Raw genomic sequence first — 18,796 nt, 5'->3', positions numbered from 1 at the left:
TTGCTTAGGGGATATTCCCTTCAACAGATTGCATGATATATGTTTGCTTTGTAACTTTGTTTTTGTATTGTCTTCACTTTCTTTTCTTCAATTTCTCTTTGTAAACATTACTAATCGAAGGTTATGATGTCTTGTATGTGAATTGAGTTGTTAGTGTCTATTTGGGGTTGATACATGTATCCTCAGAATGTGTATTCCTGTTGCAATAATTATATGAAGCATGGCCGATATTTATCATGTTGCATAGAAGAATCATTACACCTCGATTGTTCTTGCTTTGTCTATGACACCTAAGTTATATTCTATTTGGGATTGCTACATACATATTGGGGCAATTTGAAACCTAGTCAAACCTTGTTCTATTGCACAGGAGAACTTAAAAGAATTGATGCTGACATGTCATGTTGTAGCATATGGGACTTCCATTTTGATGTAATCAATTGTAATGTTTGATCTTGGGTCTCTCTTGCCTATAATATATATAGCGCAATTTGACCCTGATTAACTATTTTGATAATTAGCATACAAAATAGAGAGCAACTACAGAAATTACTTCATATTGTACTTTTGAAGTGCATGCATATATGCCTACCATTTTTATGCATCCATGAATCATTACGCCTGGTTAAATTTAAGGAAATACTTGTTTTTTGTAATCAAATATTATCGTACATAAAACTTGCACCAGAAGACCTTGTATTATGATTTCCATGTCATGTAGGGTTGGCCGCTAGATGCTGGGTCATCAACCTTTCTTCCTCTCTCCTTTCCAAATAAAAGTAAGCTCGAGGAGAATATAAACGATTTAATAAATATGGTGAAAAATATCATTATGCAGGAACCTTGTAGCAGTATGTCATAGCTGGAGGAAGATGTCTAAGTTAAGGTGATCACAGAAGGAGTTCAATTTGCTAACAACATACAACAGCATGTGTGCGCCATCCGCCATGGATAGTAAGTTAGCGACACATGCGATTAATGATATGCTTGAGTACATTTGTCTATTATCGCATAATAATGACTCGCGTTGGAACCTTCCGCCACTTAGATCAAAATGATTATATATGTTCTCAATGCACACTGGAAGCACATATTAAATCGAAAGAAAAAGGAACACCAAATCATGGGGAAAAAATCCCCTTCATTGGAACATGAAATTTTCTGGCAATTGATTTTAAATAAACATAAATGTACTATGTAATAGAACAGAAAAATCTAGCCACCTTATTGCCATGTTATTTACTTCCATCAAGTTAATTTCCGTGCGTACTCCAAGAGCATGCTCCACCAACTAAACATGTGGCATTGAGATAAACCACCGTTATCCTCAATTCCTCATCTAGGCTATAATGTTTATATTTGTTTCTTCTTTCTCTATACATGAACCTTACAGAAAAGAAGCTCATGAAGGGAAGCCCAACTCATCCTTTTAGATTATATGGGAAACAGAATTGTAATACATCGTTCCCGTGTCAATCCATGTCTCATGTTTTCAGTCCATGGTGTCCAGCATGTAATGCCTAGTCCATAGCTCCTCTTTCTCTGTTGACATCAAAGCAGCATACAGGTTATGGACAGAAGCATACATGCGAGTGTTTCCTCCCAGTCTTAGTTAGTGTACCAGGATTAACACTAAAAATTCTTAATCAAATAGTGAGACTTTTAAGTGAAAGGCGTGCTCAGGCCGGTCTCGGCAAAGTCAATGCTACCGGTTTTGTTAAAGACATAATTTATCTGATGACATCCTTGTTGATCTTGAATTCCAATTAGGCATTGGAAATTGTCATGTATCCATGGGTATGAAGAGCGCCGTAAAGATAATCATTATGTGATGGCGTCCTTGTTGGCTTGAATTCCGGTTAGGCATTGGACACATGTTGGGCACGTGAATACAATCCATGGATTGGTTGTATCATGTCAGTTCATGCTCCTTGGGTCGAATGTCGACCTCAATCACTTGAGAATGACATTTGTTTTGCAGGGACAATTGAGAATAACATTGGTGCCATGGCCAATGTACACAGCCACGACAATGACCTACACCATAATCTTGATCTTGCAGCCACACATGTGGAGATAGGCCACGCGAGACAATCATGGTAGGTCGACTATCGCCATGAACCCGTAGTTTTGATTTTTGGGGGATAATGTCCTACTGAGTGCTGCAACCAAGGTAGTTCCAGCCCAGCAAGCAAGCAACAACATATTGAAAAATAGACAACTTATAAATTACTAATATATTGCATCGCACGAGCTAGTTACATCACAGTATCTTGGATTATAAATTTGAAATATATACATATATAGATGTATATATTAATTACTAATTTTCTGAAGTAGCATCATGTACAGGTAACAATGGTCGACAACATATAGGATTGTGTGATGCAACCCTACCCAACAAAATTCTCCTTCGATGCACAAAATAGAGACTAAAGGTTCGTCTAAATCTTTTTTTAGTTTTCACACAAAAAGACTGGTACTTGGGCGGTACCATCCAAAAAAGTCACAAACACAATCTATTTATATCAAACTGGCTAGTGGTGCAGAAAAAAGTGACTTTGCTGAGGGCCCATGACTCTTTCCATTTGTAAGATTGAGATCGAAGAATTTATCAAGACAAATCATTTGTAAGATAAGTACATTAGTGCGGAGTTCAGGTTTATGTCAGCTCAGCAACCTATTCGTCAAAAATTATGGTATCATTGGCTAATAAGTTTAACAATGTCTGAAAGCTTTCTTACAGTTTGTACACTGTTTGTGGAGTAGTATCATCTTAACATCTGATAAGTGCATCATCATTCTTACTTATGTGAATGTGGTTTTATTTCTAGTTCAGTCTGAAATATGCAAGAAACATATATACGTGAGGTGTTTGATTCATATTAAAAATAGTGGAAAGTGAGATACATGAATTAGTTAGGACAAACAGAAAATATAATAACAAAGAAAATATAGATTACTTGCTAGTTGCTTGTCGTGGTAGCCTCCCATTGTCGATCCCCCCGATCATCTGATGCCTCCATAATGTCCCTTCAAGCCCATGCCAGACATTTTGAAACAATGATCCATGGTGTTAGAGGTTTGTTTGAAGATAGAGGATTCTTACCGAGATTGTTTATATCAGTGAAGATAAGATGCACATTCTGTTACGAAAAGTGATGGGGAATATCAGGAAAACTCCTTCATTTTTTACCAGCATGGAGAAACTACAGATTCCTACATTGGTTTGTAGAAATAATAGTAATGTAATTTGTGGCAACAGGAAGATAAATTCAAACAGCTAGAAAACTACCAAGAAGTGAGTCAATTCCTTACCTGCAGAAGTCAGGACTCATGTCATACTTCCAATGGCAGAAGCAATTCTTTTGTGATCAATAAACGACCATACTGGAACTCACAGTAGCTACCCATTTAATGATTTGAGGAAACGATTGTAAATCCTACTTGTAATCTGCATAAGATGTTAGGTTATTGTGTAAGTTCCACCATAGATTTTTTTGTTAGATGCTAGTGCAGACTCCAGAGTATTGTTCGATGAAGTAGATCTAGAAGCATGCATGAATATTCTGCTACACATAATTGAACAACACAAATCTACTAATTTAAAGAGAGCATATTGAGGCGCCAACTGAAGAATATCACTATGCATAACCCATTTCTATAAACATGAAAATCACTATGAGGACACTCTGAAAGTTTAGCTGAAAAATCCTTACCATATTTTCTATAAGTGGCAGATATATATGATATCTGAATACTGTAACTGCGAAGGAAAGATCAAACAAATTATTAAAATCAAAAAAGATGATATGGACTTGTTTATTACAATTGAAAGAAAACTTAATATGATTTTTTTGTACTAAAAAGATTATCTACCTAGATCAGTTTCCAAATACAACAAATGAACTATATACAGAAACATGTGTAACTCAATAAGCCATACATGAAGCTAAATATTTGCACAGCCAAAATACTAAGTTCTTACAAATATATAAAGAGAATATTATTCACTCTAGATATGATTTTAAGAAATCTAGAAGTTGGAAAATATATTAAATGTCCAAAGTACAACTAAATATGCGAAGTCAATAAGGCATCATACATTTTTCTTAATCCCAGAGAGAAGGATTATTTCTTAAAACATGCAGATAATCTGAGTTAGCACATACAGGAAGAAACAACATACAACATCTAAATCTGGAGAACATCTATATATGAAGCTTCTATAAATATTAAACAGAACTTGTTGGCAGTGATTGATTTCTATATGTATGTACCACGCTAGCTTACTGCAGGTTGGCACCAAAGAAGTAGCAGATTATCTTACCTGGCCCATTCTTCATCGCTTCCTATATTTCTTAATCTCGTAAGCGTTGTGATGTGAAACACATATACAGAGCAGTTTTTTCCTTGATGAGAGATCACGGATAAAGCAAAATTATTTGGGTGCTCTCGGATGAATTCATCAAGGAGGAGAACAGAGGACGAATTCATCAAGGAAGAGAAGAGAGTTACTTGCTTGTGGATGGGCGTACGAATCGGCCACAGATGGAATCGAACAGGGTTTGGGCGTTGGGATGAGATCACCCTTCCTTCACTCCATTGCCTAATTACTAATTAAGTTTTTTTGCTGGATCCAAGCTTCCCTACCTAGAAGCAGCAAAGATATGAGCAGAACATGGTCAATAGGAAGAGTTGGAGATGGATTGGATGGGAATCTGGTTGAACCCTTACTCCTTGGACGAATTGCAGCACCATGCGGATCTTCAAAGTGGATGATGGCATGAAGTTACGAAGGGCGACATGAAGCGGCGGAGGAGCTGCAATAGCAACGTGCCAATTGCAATAGATCAGTTGGGGGGATTGGGAGCGTATGCCAATGGCAGCAGATCGGCGGGATTGCGAGCGTGAGCACACTTTTGAGGAAGAACCGACCTAGACTTTTTTGTAGGATCTTGAGGTTTTCTAGCTATGCGGTAGATTGGCTTTTCCTGTTTTTCAGGGACCATGGACATATGGGGAAGAGGAGGGATCGCTAAGCACACATGAGTGGAGAGGCGTGGAGGAGTCTCTTTTATTGTTTTTTTCATCGGCTCATTGATGGTTAGATGTCCAACGATTAGATGCGTAGATTTACACCGTAATAAGTTGGTCCTATCAGATAAACGGTTCCTAATTACTGATTAACATGGGATTTTTTAGGAAGTCTGTAATTAGTATAGGTATAGATAGATAGATAGATAGATATGTTGTATGTATCAAAAGCAGGAAGGCATGTCATTATCAAACGTATAATGTGTAAAGTAAGCTGATGCAATTTAACCAAATTGGAAGCAATACAAGCTAGACATCATATGCAACATGCAACCACATTTGACAGTGCAAAGTTAAAGCAAGCACCTGTGATGGTTGTGTGTGGCAATTGAGATCATCAACTGCAGAGCTATGTTTACTGTCTCCATCTGCTGGCACTGCACCCTTTAGAGCGCTGAGACTCTTAGTGCTTATCTTCGAATTACACTGGAGCGACTTTTGTCTTCTCTTTTTTGTATTCATCAACACTACGTCAGAGTCTGAAATACCCATGCATAAAAAACAATAGTGTGAGTGTGGATGAAGTGTGTGCACAAGTAGTACATTGTAAAGGTAGCAGATAGCAGGTCGGTGAGAAATAAATGACGGGAGACATATGATAGCTCTACAACATGCATGGCACACGAAATTACTAGATTCTAGGATTTTGAAATATGAGCACGGGGATGGCTGGGAAATGCAGATGCTCCTCCAGCACACCACAAGGTCTGGTCCTATGAAAATAACAGTCCACTGAAAACAAATAGGTCAGTTCATTTTTTCTGCACCGTCCGATGTACAAAGAACGGGTAGATCGCCTTCATCTACCTCCAGCCAGTCAGTGTTACGATCTTCCTTGAAACGCCAGCGACCACCGGCCCAGTCCCCTGCCTCTGCCCTCCCCTCGACCTCACTGCACCGTCGTGCTTGGCACCACCCTCGGCCATCCCTTCTAGCCCCGCCGACCTCCAGATCAGGCACAAGCAGCTCCTGCACCCCACACCCCTATGATAGACACTGATGCACTGCTTCCCCGGCGAACAGGCGGACTAGATGCTCCGTGCGCCTAAGCGGGTGTTGCTTCTTTTAATTGCGATTCGACTGACCCTGAATTGAAATCCAGGCGGGCTACTGACCTCTAGCAAAGGTGAAATAGTAAATGGGTGGAAATCTTGTGCATTTAGTATCATGAAGAAGATGTAGTACGAAGCGCTCAAGTAGTTTCTTTCATGGGATGAATACGGTGTGAGCAAAGACGTAAGATTTGCACGAATAAGGGAAGAGGAGTACCTCTTTCTGCTGGCAGTGTTGTGTCCTCCTTCTATTTTTCCAACGATCTTCTTGTGGTTCGCTGGAAACGAGAAGTTGTGGAGGACGGTGGAGCCTTGGATGAACCCATGGCCAAGTTGTTGAGTGTGGTGCGGTGGCCGTCTGTCGGCGGGGGGGAACCAGATCCAAGGCGGCGAAAGACGATGTAGCGGGAATAGCTCCGGTGCGATGGACGGTTGTGACAGTGGAGTGGCAGTGGTGAGGCGCAGGATGGCGTGGTCGAAGTGGTTCTAGTACGGCGCACGTCGGCGTCAGCGTCGTGGAGGTAGCTCTGCCTCGGCTTCAGCTGCTAAGTCCTTAAGGGCGTCACGGTTGCGGTTGTGTTGGACGATGACGTCGGGGTACCGGCTCCAGCGTGATGGAGGAGGGCAGTGGTGGATTGGGCGCGATGGGGTGGAGGAAGGTGGAGGCTGGGGTTTCGCGGCTAGTGGAGAGGGCGTTTTGGCGCCCACGAAGTATGAATGGGGAAACGGAGGGAGGGGAACTAAGGGTGAACAATGTTTCGGTTTGGGGCACGCTTGTTTGAAATTTGGGGAAAGTTACAAACTTTGCCCCAATCTAAAATTTCGGACATATTGCGGGTTGGGGGTAGGACAGTAATCTCAGGTGTCCCAAATGGTGGGCGGGATAGATTTCGGCCGAGCGCTTGGGTGTTTATGCACCCACAACATATGAATGCTTCTCAGAGGCGGTTGAGACTGGTCTCTTGGTGAAGTTACAAACCTACCCCAGTTTAGACCTTTGTACATCGGGCCAATAGGCTACACGTGCCAGAGTCAGGACCGTAATTTCCTACCACCAAACATTAGTCTCGTGTGGTTTCGGGTGACCAGAGGCTTATTTGGTGCTTCGTTCAGTATTTGGGAGCAGAAGCATTAACATTTTCCGTTCTCTTGAATTGAACTTTCAGGATTTGTCAAACTTCACAAATCTTTACTCTTGAAAATCCTAAAGCTATGATTATTTTGGAATGGAGAGGGTACATTTGAATATACATTGTACATGAGTATATATTAAAAAATATGCAACTTACCTCAGTTCATGCATGGTTCCAGATATAATCTTCTTGGTTGCAAAAAAATAGTTAGACATGCGTATGAATATATAGCATGTTCAAACTCACAACAAAGATTGATGCCCCCTTTTCTATACCTAATATTAAAGGACGGAAGATTTCATAGTTCTCCATAGGTCATCCTTTTATATCCATTGATTTTGTGTTAATGCTAAAGATAGACGGTTGAGAATTTAAAATAAATCTACATAATGTTACTTCAAATATAAGGCACGTACACAACCCAACACGTACTCGTCTATGAAGATTCCTTTTTTAACAATTTATGGGAGTCCGACCTGCACACAAGCACACACACGCAAAAAAAACACAATTCAAGTACGCAGCAAGGGGAGGTTAAGAGAACGGGCACAAAACGCACCAAGGTAAGAACAACCAAAGGCGATTGCATCTGGCGTGAGCATCTGGAGACAAAAGAGCACGGTTGAGTGCTCCAAGGGGGCAGTCAGGAGCGAGCAACACATAAACATAAAGGCTGAAGAGTAGGCCGTTGGGCTCGTCAGAGGCGCACATGTACCCGACAGACCACTCAGCTGACGATGGAGGCGTGGTAATCCTTGTGAACGGTGAGATTATATATGCAAGAACAACACGATGATGATGGATGGAGCTGTCACACAAGACCCCGGAAAACATAAAGATGCAGCAAACCATCGGCGCCATCGTCGTAGGGTCGTCGTGTCCACATCTAGCTCTCCAACATAGCCATCCAGAGTGCGCCAATGATGTTGTTGTGACGCCCCGAGACCATTGCGCCAGGTGTCTTTCAGTTTTTCGCTGTTGTTGTCTTGTCTTTCACTTGCGTGTTGTGTCTTGCCATGTCATCATCCGCATTGCATCATCGTGTTTTCAAAACTTGCATCCGTCCGGGTTCCCACAGTTCCGTCCGTTGTCCGTTCTGAGCCTAGACACACTAGCACGTGCCCATGGCACGTCCATAATATTATTTTATAAGTGGCTGGAAAATGTTCTCGGATTGGGATGAAAGTTGGCGTGCGGTCTTATTTCAGTGTAGGAAAACTGTATGTCAAATTTCATCGCGTTTGGAGTTCGTTTGATGCCCCAACGGATAACTATAGCGACAGTATAGCCGGTCTAACGACGGACGTTTTCGGTCTCCGAAAACTGCTGTCGGGCCCTCTCTCTCTCTCTCTTCGCTCCTCTCAGCCTCGCCCCAGCCCACCTAGTCCATCCACCTACCCCTCTTCGCGTCCGTAGCCGTCCGATGTGATTACACGGTCCGAAAACCCTCTCTGCACATCGAACCCCTTGCGTGTGTCCGGAAGTTGTCCCGAACCCTACCCTCCCAGTCGTCACTGTTGGATCCGGATCATCCCCAAACATCTACAAAACGTCTCCGTTTTGTTAATTGGACTTCCTAACATATTTTTTCTCAACCGTCCGATTATGATCGGATGGACGAGGTAGCCCCTACCCAAAAAATCCACATGCTATATATGTATCAGTCCAACCCTAAAATCAAGGAGAGTTGTCCCATCATTCCTCCTCTCCGCTGCCACGCTCAAACCCCCACCTCGGGATCCTCCCAGATCCCCTTCTGCTCGATCTCCCCTGCCACCAGCTGCTGCCCGATCCCTCCTCGCCGGAAGTCCCTCGACGGAGCACGCCACCGCTAGCGTCCTCGACCACCAAGCCGTGCCCCTACTCCCTTCCCCGTTCCCTTTTCACTGAAGCCCCCTCTCTCCTTCCCTCACGATCTCTCTCTCTCTGTTGTCTTCGCAGCACCGCCATGGATGGCCTCCCCTACCTCCGCCAGGTCCACCCCTCTCGGAACTTCGCTGCTGCTCCTCCCAACGGAGCCCTGCTGCGCCGCCAAGGTTCTCACCGGAGAACGCCGCGGTTGTCGCCCGGTCAAGACCCGCCTTCGTCAAAACCCAGCAGGTAACAACGTCGGCCATTGCCCTCCATGGAGCCCGAGACACGCCGCTGGAGCTCCATCCCTGCGCCTGATCTGCTCCAAGGCAGGCCCTTCTGCAACTTTCCAATGCCTGTCAGGCTCCCTCGCCGTCCTCTCGCCGGAGTAAGCTATCAGCACCGCCGCTCCTCTGCGCCGAACTGCACCAATCCGCCATGAATGCCGATGCCTGGAGCTCCAAGTCCACCCTTGCCTGATCCAGTCGCTCCGCCATGGATCCGGTCGGATTCCCCTTGCCTTCGCCGTCTCCTGCTAGTTCCAAGCGGCGCCGGTCACCTTCTCCTCGACCGCCGGAGTTCGTCCTGCTATTGCGTTCCTTTGCTTCGTCCAGGACAAGCGCTTGCACGCGTGGGTTGACCGCGTCCCGCATCGTCGACCGGTCTCCCGTGCCAGATCGTGAGGCCCGGCCTCTTTCGATCCAGCCGGCCTGCTTGGCCTCTCTTCAGCCTAGGCTTGGCCCATGGTGAGAAAGCCCCAGTGCCCCTTTGTTTTTTTATCTTTTTTTCTTTCTTTTCTTTTGTTGGGCCTGCTCTAGTTTTAGTTTCGGCCCATGTAGGTTTTTTTTTCCAGATCTATGAATTTATCTTTTATCCAGTGTTTTACAGTTTTGCAGAAAAGACCTCAAACATCATGCATATCATAACTAACCAACCATGCATCGGATCTAAATAAATTATATATGAAAGTTGCTTAGAATCTTGTCTAGTTTCATAATAGACAACTTTCATGCATGTTTGAGATGTTTAAACTGCTGTTTGCATGTATTTTCTTAATTGCCATGTTAAAATGATTCAATTCATAACTAAATAACCGTAGCTCGGTTTTTAATGAACTTGATATGTAAATGGGGTAGAAAAATGCCTAGTTTAACATGGTTCACTTTCTTTGCATGTTCAACAACCCTAAAATTGTGTTTAGGGAAGAGCAGTACCAAATCCATAAATATGCACACGAGGATTTTTCGGACTTGTTGCTTGTTGTTCCGGCCTCATTTAAACTTGCCTAGATAGGTAGTTTTACTACGCTTCACCTTTTGCCATGTTTAACAACTTTTAATATTGATGGGTACCTAAACGAGAGGAACTATATATTTGACGTGGTGTTTCGTCAATATGCAACGAAGTTGCATATTGAGCTCCACTTAATTTGTAGGATTGTTTATGCATTTTGCCATGCCATGCCTCATTAAACCGGACAAGCATCGTACTTGGTTGTGCATCATGCCATGTTTATGTGGTGGTTGTTTACTATGTTGTTTGCTTCTTTCCGGTGTTGCCTCTTCGGGTTAGTTCCGATAACGTCATGTTTGTGAGGATCCGTTCGACTACGTCCGTTTGTCTTCTTCATGGACTCGTTCTTCTTCCTTGCGGGATTTCAGGCAAGATAACCATACCCTCGAAATCACTTCTATCTTTGCTTGCTAGTTGCTCGCTCTATTTCTATGCCGCGATACCTACCACTTACTATATCATGCCTCCCATATTGCCATGTCAAGCCTCTAACCCACCTTGTCCTAGCAAACCATTGTTTGGCTATGTTACCGCTTTGCTCAGCCCCTCTTATAGCGTTGCTAGTTGCAGGTGAAGATGAAGTTTATTCCATGTTTGGGACATGGATTTTGTTGGGATATCATAATTCTTTTATGTTAATTAATGCATCTATATACTTGGTAAAGGGTGGAAGGTTCGGCCTTATGCCTGGTGTTTTGTTCCACTCTTGCCGCCCTAGTTTCCGTCATACCGGTGTTATGTTCCTTGATTTTGCGTTCCTTACGCGGTTGGGTTATAATGGGAACCCCTTGACAGTTCGCCTTGAATAAAACTCCTCTAGCAAGGCCCAACCTTGGTTTTACCATTTGCCTCACCACCACCTACTTTTCCCTTGGGAGTCGCGCTCCCGAGGGTCATCTTTATTTTAAACCCCCGGGCCAGTGCTCCTTTGAGTGTTGGTCCAAACTAGAGCCCCTTGCAGTGCCACCTCGGGGAAACTCGAGGGTTGGTTTTAGTTGTACGGATTGCTCATCTGGTGTGCCCTGAGAACGAGATATGTGCAGCTCCTATCGGGATTTGTTGGCACATTCGGGCGGCTTTGCTGGTCTTGTTTTACCATTGTCGAAATGTCTTGTAACCGGGATTCCGAGTCTGATCGGGTCTTCCTGGAAGAAGGAATATCCTTCGTTGACTGTGAGAGCTTGTGATGGGCTAAGTTGGGACATCCCTGGAGGGCTTGAACTTTCAAAAGCCGTGCCCGCGGTTATGGGCATATGGGAATTTGTTATTGTCCGGTTGTAGAGAACTTGACACTTAACTTAATAAAAATGCATCAATCGTGTGTGTAGCCGTGATGGTCTCTTTCCGGCGGAGTCCGGAAAGTGAACACGGCGTTGGAGTTATGCTTGAACGTAAGTAGTTTCAGGATCACTTCTTGATCACTTCTAGTTCACGACCGTGCTTTGCTTCTCTTCTTGCTCTCATTTGCATATGTTAGCCACCATATATGCTAGTGCTTGCTGCAGCTCCACCCCATACCTTTTACCTACCCATAAGCTTAAATAGTCTTGATCGCGAGGGTGTGAGATTGCTGAGTCCCCGTGACTCACATATCACTTCCAAACCAGATGCAGGGACCGATGATACCATTCCAGGAGATGCGACTGAGCTCAAGTGGGAGTTCGATGAGGACTCAGGACGATACTACGTTTCCTTTCTAGACTATCAGTAGTGTAGCCCAGTCGGGGCGATCGGGGATCTATTGCATTAGGGGTGGTCTTTCTTTATTTTGGTTCCATAGTCGGACCTTGTTTGTATTTTGGATGTTGTAATGCTATACTTATGTATTGTGTGAAGTGGTGATTGTAAGCCAACTCTTTATCCCTTGTTATTCAGTACATGGGATTTGTAAAGATTACCCCTCTTACGACATGCCTACAATGCGGTTATGCCTCTAAGTCGTGCTCCGACACATGGGAGATATAGCCGCATCGTGGGTGTTACAAGTTGGTAATCAGAGCCTTCCCCTTCTTAGGAGCCCCCTGCTTGATCGAATCGCTGGCGTTGTTGAGTCTAGAAAAATGTTTTGAGTCTTTTAGGATTATATATATCGGAGAGTAGGATTCTTTTACTCCTTAGTCCCTTCATCGCTCTGGTGAGGCCTCCTGGCGTAGAAGTTTTGACTCTTCTCTCCTTAAATTTCACGATTTTTTTAGGATCACGCGGGTATCTTAGAATCGTTCCGATGGTTTTGTGACGAGATCATTGTTCTTGGTGCCTCCTGACATTTAGGGGTTGTGGCAGTGTCCCGGGGAGTTGAGCTCCGAGGTGTTGTCGTCACAATTTTATCGTTGCAGTTCTAGAATACCTGAGTTTCGCCGACATTGAAAATCTCTTTTATGCAGTTGTTGGTGAGATAACCTCGACGCCACCCAGTACTGGGGCGGGAGTTCGGGAGTATTGCCATAACTCGTATAACGGATGCTTTTCGAAGGTTGAGGTAAATGATTTCCGAAGGTTTCTTGGTTATGTGTTGAAGGATGGATACAACTTGATGTAGGATTGTTAGTTTTGGGTGAGATATTATGCTTCCCCTGTATCCCCAACACCTGATTGCATAACCAAAAAGTTTCAGGAGTTTATAAGTGGGAATTCAAGTAGCTCCTAGGATATCTTTCCGATAGATGTATGATATGAAATTGGGGTTCGACGTCTATTGGTCCGCCTATCCATGGTTGGTTTTACGATGGTCTCGTTGTGTCTTAAAGAGTCCTTGGCTATGCTGACTCGGGGACGCTTCGTATGTCATGTGCACTGCCTTGTACATGATGGTGCTGTACGATCGAGCCCGTGTGGGCCCCACCACGAAAATTTTGGACGAAATCTCTATCATATGTTTGTTCCGGCTTATTCTACAAGCCAATCCTTGTTTTGTTTTGAGTTGTGGTATTCGAGTTGCTTCGAAATCAAATGTTGATTCCATACCTTTCCTAAGCGGTGTTCTCATATTGCTATGTGAATACTAAACCTTCCTGACAATCGAGATTGTCATGTCAATCCTTTTCAACCGGCGTGTTTCTCGTCAAGTGGATCCGATCATTTTCAACATCCGCAAGATCAACTTAGTTTTCATCAACGGTGTTTGTTTCATCCGTCTCCAAGTTGCCTTTGTTTTCTTGCCCTCCCACCCTTTTTCTTTGAGGACTAAGATTTCTTAATCAAGTATCCATCTTATTGATGTGAAGTCTTTCCATTCTTTTCCGTCAATGTTCTTATCCGGTGATTCTCAGGAATATTGTAACGAAGCTTCAAGTTCAATATTCTTCATTCTTTTCCATGTTCGAAGTCCTTACTGAAGACTCTCTTAACTATTCACCTCTCTCTATTCATTTGTTCTGGAGTGCTGAAGATATCTCAGAAGGCTCGTCTTTTCATTCAAGATCCGTTCAAACCTATCTCGAGGTTGTTATCTTATTCAAGCCATTTAACTCAACCGACGCAATCTATCTTTTGAATCGTTCAACGGTCTTTTCCGAGGATCTTACCTGACTCTTCTAATTTTCTCGGAGCTATACTCAAATTCATTTCAAAGTTTGGCGTAAGTATGATTTGTCATCAGTCAAATGTCTTTCTCCAAGATCTTTCAAATTATTTTCGTCGTCGGTTCAACCTTTCTAATATTCATTCCGGAGTACCTCAACGATTTATGGTGGTGTTTCTCATTGTCATTCTCGGATTTTGAAGATCGAAGAAGAGTTTCTCTTAATTCTTGCCCCATTCGTTTCAAGATTCGTGATTCAAGCTTGCCGCTATCCTCTCATAATTGTTTTCGATTGTGAGAATTCTTTTCACCCATCCGGAGTTATTAAGGAGTCTTTGCAGTTTGATTCGCCGAAGGCCATCATTTCGGGTTTATTCATTCTCATATTTCAGCTATCGTTCTCCAAATCTTACCGGTGCATCATTCAAGTATTCTCCAATCAGCTCGGGATCTCTTCGTTCACTTGCATCTAAATTCTCTCAAGTATCTTCGTTCATTTCATAATTCTTCCCGGTGAATTGTGCCTTTGCTACATTCATTTTCAATTCTTACGGTGGTTCATTCAAGATTTCTTTTCCTTCTTTATCATATCAATTTATTCATTGTTTCAACCCTTCCGGTGGTTCGTTGAAGTCCTTCCCAAGTTCGCGCTATATCTATCTTAATCCTTTCTACGAGAATAAGTAGTATGCCAAATCTGTTGCTTGTCATCAATTTAATTGGTGAAGGATAAGCATAATGTAATTCTTATTCTTGTTTTATCGAGTGAATTCAACTCCTTATTCCGGAGGTTCACCATATCACATTCTCGGTTCGAGATGCTTTATCTTTTCTTCCGGAGTTCCAAGTTTCCACTTTATATCATCGAAAAGATCCATCCAATCATTGCGAGGCTTCAATCTTTTCCATCCTTCATTTCTTTTTATCATCCCTTTTGTTACAGGAGTTCTTCATGGAGATTCTACATGGTGGTTCGTCAAGGATTCCTTTCATTCTTCAATAATCCTCAAGATTGTCCTCTCGAAGTTAGATCCGCCAAGCTTTATTCTCAAAATAAACATGGTGCCCAACACATGTTTTGTTTGAGGATTTCAAGCCTTCTTCATCTTGCATTTCGAAGTGCAATTTTTTCTACAGTATCATTTGAGGTGGTGCTATGTCATTCTTCATAATTTGAGTTCATGTTTCATGATTCGCATGTTGTCAAGAATGAGGTATCTTAAATCCATCAATCTCTTCATTGGAGTTTTCTTGGGTTATATTTCACCTAAAACCTTCCCTAAGGAATGTTGCTATTTGGGTGCTTATCAATAATCCAAGTTTCCTCCTATTCTCGGGATGAAAGATGTTTTCATCTCCCCATCAATCTGAAGCAAGCAATTGTTTTCGTTTGTGGCAGGTTTTCACCTCAAGTTTTTTAGATGTTTTCCATAAGCCCTCAACAAGCCTGTTCTTTACATTGTTGATTTCCCAACAACTCCGTTCAATCCTTCTTTTTAAGGATGCACTCTCAAATTCATTTGAGGTAGAACATGTTGTTTTTCTTCTCCGTTCTTTTCTTTGCATTCTTTCATTTCTTCCGGAGGCATTGTGATGATGCTCTCTTCACTCATCATCTCGTATTGTGAAGATCATGTTCTTTCCTTTGCTTTTCCATTCAATCGGAGTGTCGTGTTTTCTTTCGAGCTCTCTCATCTTATCAAATTTTGCCTCCCTTCTCAACCGGAGTGCTGTCTGAAATCTTTCTTACCCCTTGTGCCATTCTTTCAATAGCTCCGGAGGCAGCGTGTTGTTGATTTCATCAAGTATCGTCTCATCTTGTCAAGTTCTTGTTAATTCCTTTCATTTTCAGTCGGAGTGCTGTCCAAATTATATCATTCTTTTCCCTTCTCTATCTTGTTTTAACCGGAGTGTCATGTCTATCATTCCTCTTGTAACCGAAGTCTCATCCAAGTGCTTTCGTTTGGCAAAGTTTATATTCTTTACCTTCCATGTCCAACCGGAGTGTTGTCGCAATTGATCTTTATTGTTCCTTGTACATCTCATTTCATCCAGAGTGCTTGCATGTACTTCTTGTCCTTGGTGACACTTTTATTATGTCTCTCAACCTACAAGGTTCTAGTAATGTTCCTTGTTCCTCTTTCCTAACGAAGTGTTTTCAACTTTGTTCATCTTCGTTGTTTTCTTTCTTTCAATTTGTTCGACCTCGCAAGGTTCTTTGGTTTCACTCATTTGTCAAAGAAGCAACTTAGCTTTACCTTTTCCCCTTCCTCTTCCGTTTCTCTCCGGTGCCATGCTAGATCTCGGGACGAGATCCTCTTGTAGTGGTGGAGTGTTGTGATGCCCCGAGACCGTTGTGCCAGGTGTCTTTCAGTTTTTTACTATTGTTGTCTTGTCTTTCGCTTGCGTGTTGTGTATTTCCATGTCCTCATCCGCATTGCATCATCATGTTTTCAAAACTTGCATCCGTCCGGGTTCCCCAAGTTCCATCCGTTGTCCGTTCTGAGCCTAGACACACTTGCACGCACCCGCGGCACGTTCGAAATATTATTTTATAAGTGGCCGGAAAATGTTCTCGGATTGGGATGAAAGTTGGCATGCGGTCTTATTTTAGTGTACGAAGACCGTCTGTCAAATTTCATCGTGTTTGGAGTTCGTTTGATGCCCCAACGGATAACTATAGCGGCAGTATAGCCGATCTAACGTCGGACGTTTTCGGTCTCCGAAAACTGCTGCCGGGCCCTCTCTCTCTCTCTTCTCTCCTCTCAGCCTCGCCCCAGCCCACCTAGTCCATCCACCTACCCCTCTTCGCATCCGGAGCCGTCTGATGCAATCGCACGGTCCGAAAACCCTCTCTGCATAGTGCATCGAACCCCTCGCGCTCGTCCGGAAGTTGTCCCGAGCCCGACCCTTTCATTCATCACCGTTGGATCCGGATAATCCCCAAACATCTACAAAACGTCTCCATTTTATTAATTGGACTTCCTAACATATTTTTTCTCGACCGTCCAATTATGATCGGAGGGACGAGGTAGCCCCTACCCAAAAAATCCACATGCTATATATGTATCAGTCCAACCCTAAAATCAAGGAGAGTTGTCCCATCATTCCTCCTCGTCGCCGCCACACTCAAACCCCCACCTCGGGATCCTCCCAGATCCCCTTCTGCTCGATCTCCCTTGCCACCAGCTGCTGCCCGATCCCTCCTCGCCGGAAGTCCGTCGACGGAGCACGCCACCGCTAGCGTCCTCGACCACCAGGCCGTGCCCCTACTCCCTTCCCCATTCCCTTTTCGCTGAAGCCCCCTCTCTCCTTCCCTCACGATCTCTCTCTCTCTGTTGTCTTCGCAGCACCGCCATGGATGGCCTCCCGCACCTCTGCCAGGTCCATCCCTCTCGGGACTTCGCTGCTGCTCCTCCCAACGGAGCCCTGCCGCGCCGCCAAGGTTCTCACCGGAGAATGCCACGGTTGTCACCCGGTCAAGACCCGCCGTCGTCGAAACCCAGCAGGCAACAACGTTGGCTACCGCCCTCCATGGATCCCGAGATGCGCCGCTGGAGCTCCATCCATGCGCCTGATCTGCTCCAAGGCGGCCCTTCTGCATCTTTCCAACTCCCGCCAGGCTCCCTCGCCGTCCTCTCGCCGGAGTAAGCTATCAGCACCGCCGCTCCTCTGCGCCGAACTGCACCAAGCCACCATGAATGCCTACGCCTAGAGCTCCAAGTCCACCCTTGCCTGATCCAGTTGCTCCGCCTTGGATCCAGTCGGATTCCCCTTGCCTTCGCCGTCTCCTGCTGGTTCCGAGTGCCACCGGTCACCTTCTCCCGGACCGCCGGAGTTCGTCCTGCTGTTGCGTTCCTCTGCTTCATCCAGGACAAGCGCTTGCACTTGTGGGTTGACCGCGTCCCGCGTCGTCGACATGCCTCCCGTGCCAGATCGCGAGGCCCGGCCTCTTTCGATCCATCCGGCCTGCTTGGCCTCTCTTCAGCCTGGGCTTGGCCCATGGTGAGAAAGCCCCAGTGCCCCTTTGTTTTTTTATCTTTTTTTCTTTCTTTTCCTTTGTTGGGCCTGCTCCAGTTTTAGTTTCAGCCCGTGTAGGTTTTTTTCCAGATCTACGAATTTATCTTTTATCCAGTGTTTTACAGTTTTGCAGAAAAGACCTCAAACATCATACATATCATGACTAACCAACCATGCATCGGATCTAAATAAATTATATATGAAAGTTGCTTAGAATCTTGTCTAGTTTCACAATAGCCAACTTTCATGCATGTTTGAGATGTTTAAACTGCTGTTTGCATGTATTTGCTTAATTGCCATGTTAAAATGATTTAATTCATAACTAAATAACCGTAGCTCGGTTTTTAATGAACTTGATATGTAAATGGGGTAGAAAAATGCCTAGTTTAACATGGTTCACTTTGTTTGCATGTTTAACAACCCTAAAATTGTGTTTAGGGCAGAACAATACCAAATCCATAAATATGCACATGAGGATTTTTCGGACTTGTTGCTTGTTGTTCCGGCCTTATTTAAACTTGCCTAGATAGGTAGTTTTACTACACTTCACCTCTTGCCATGTTTAACAACTTTTAATATTGAAGGGTACCTAAACGAGAGGAACTAAATATTTGACGTGGTGTTTCGTCAATATGCAACGGAGTTGCATATTGAGCTCCACTTAATTTGTAGGATTGTTTATGCATTTTGCCATGCCATGCCTCATTAAACCGGACATGCATCATACTTGGTTGTGCATCATGCCATGTTTATGTGGTGGCTGTTTACTATGTTGTTTGCTTCTTTCCGGTGTTGCCTCTTCAGGTTAGTTCCGATAACGTCGTGTTTGT

At 43.8% G+C, this 18,796-nt stretch overlaps 2 long non-coding RNA genes across 5 annotated transcripts; one reads left to right on the top strand and one right to left on the bottom strand.

Moving 5' to 3' along the window:
- Nucleotides 1-605: 605 nt before the first annotated feature.
- Nucleotides 606-5,041, bottom strand: LOC147991062 (uncharacterized). 4 transcript variants are annotated; one of them, XR_015611160.1, is made up of 8 exons: nt 4,939-5,041; nt 4,738-4,823; nt 4,331-4,653; nt 3,720-3,766; nt 3,319-3,454; nt 3,110-3,219; nt 2,964-3,033; nt 606-1,542 (listed from the first exon to the last, which is right to left on the bottom strand). It is a non-coding gene; the product is annotated as an uncharacterized LOC147991062 (long non-coding RNA). The 4 variants fall into 4 exon arrangements; XR_015611126.1 differs by having other exon boundaries at nt 4,738-5,033; XR_015611145.1 differs by lacking the exon at nt 3,110-3,219 and having other exon boundaries at nt 4,738-5,033.
- Nucleotides 5,042-8,979: 3,938 nt separating this feature from the next.
- LOC147991061 (uncharacterized) lies at nt 8,980-12,446 on the top strand. The gene is made up of 3 exons (XR_015602237.1): nt 8,980-9,879; nt 10,706-10,794; nt 12,034-12,446. It is a non-coding gene; the product is annotated as an uncharacterized LOC147991061 (long non-coding RNA).
- Nucleotides 12,447-18,796: the final 6,350 nt, after the last annotated feature.

The sequence above is a fragment of the Triticum urartu genome, chromosome 1A, assembly GCF_056163025.1.
Source record: "Triticum urartu cultivar PI428250 chromosome 1A, HENAU_Tu73, whole genome shotgun sequence".
Classification (NCBI taxonomy): Eukaryota; Viridiplantae; Streptophyta; class Magnoliopsida; order Poales; family Poaceae; genus Triticum; species Triticum urartu.
Note: the sequence above shows the minus strand (reverse complement) of the source record. Positions and strands in the feature narration are given on the sequence as shown.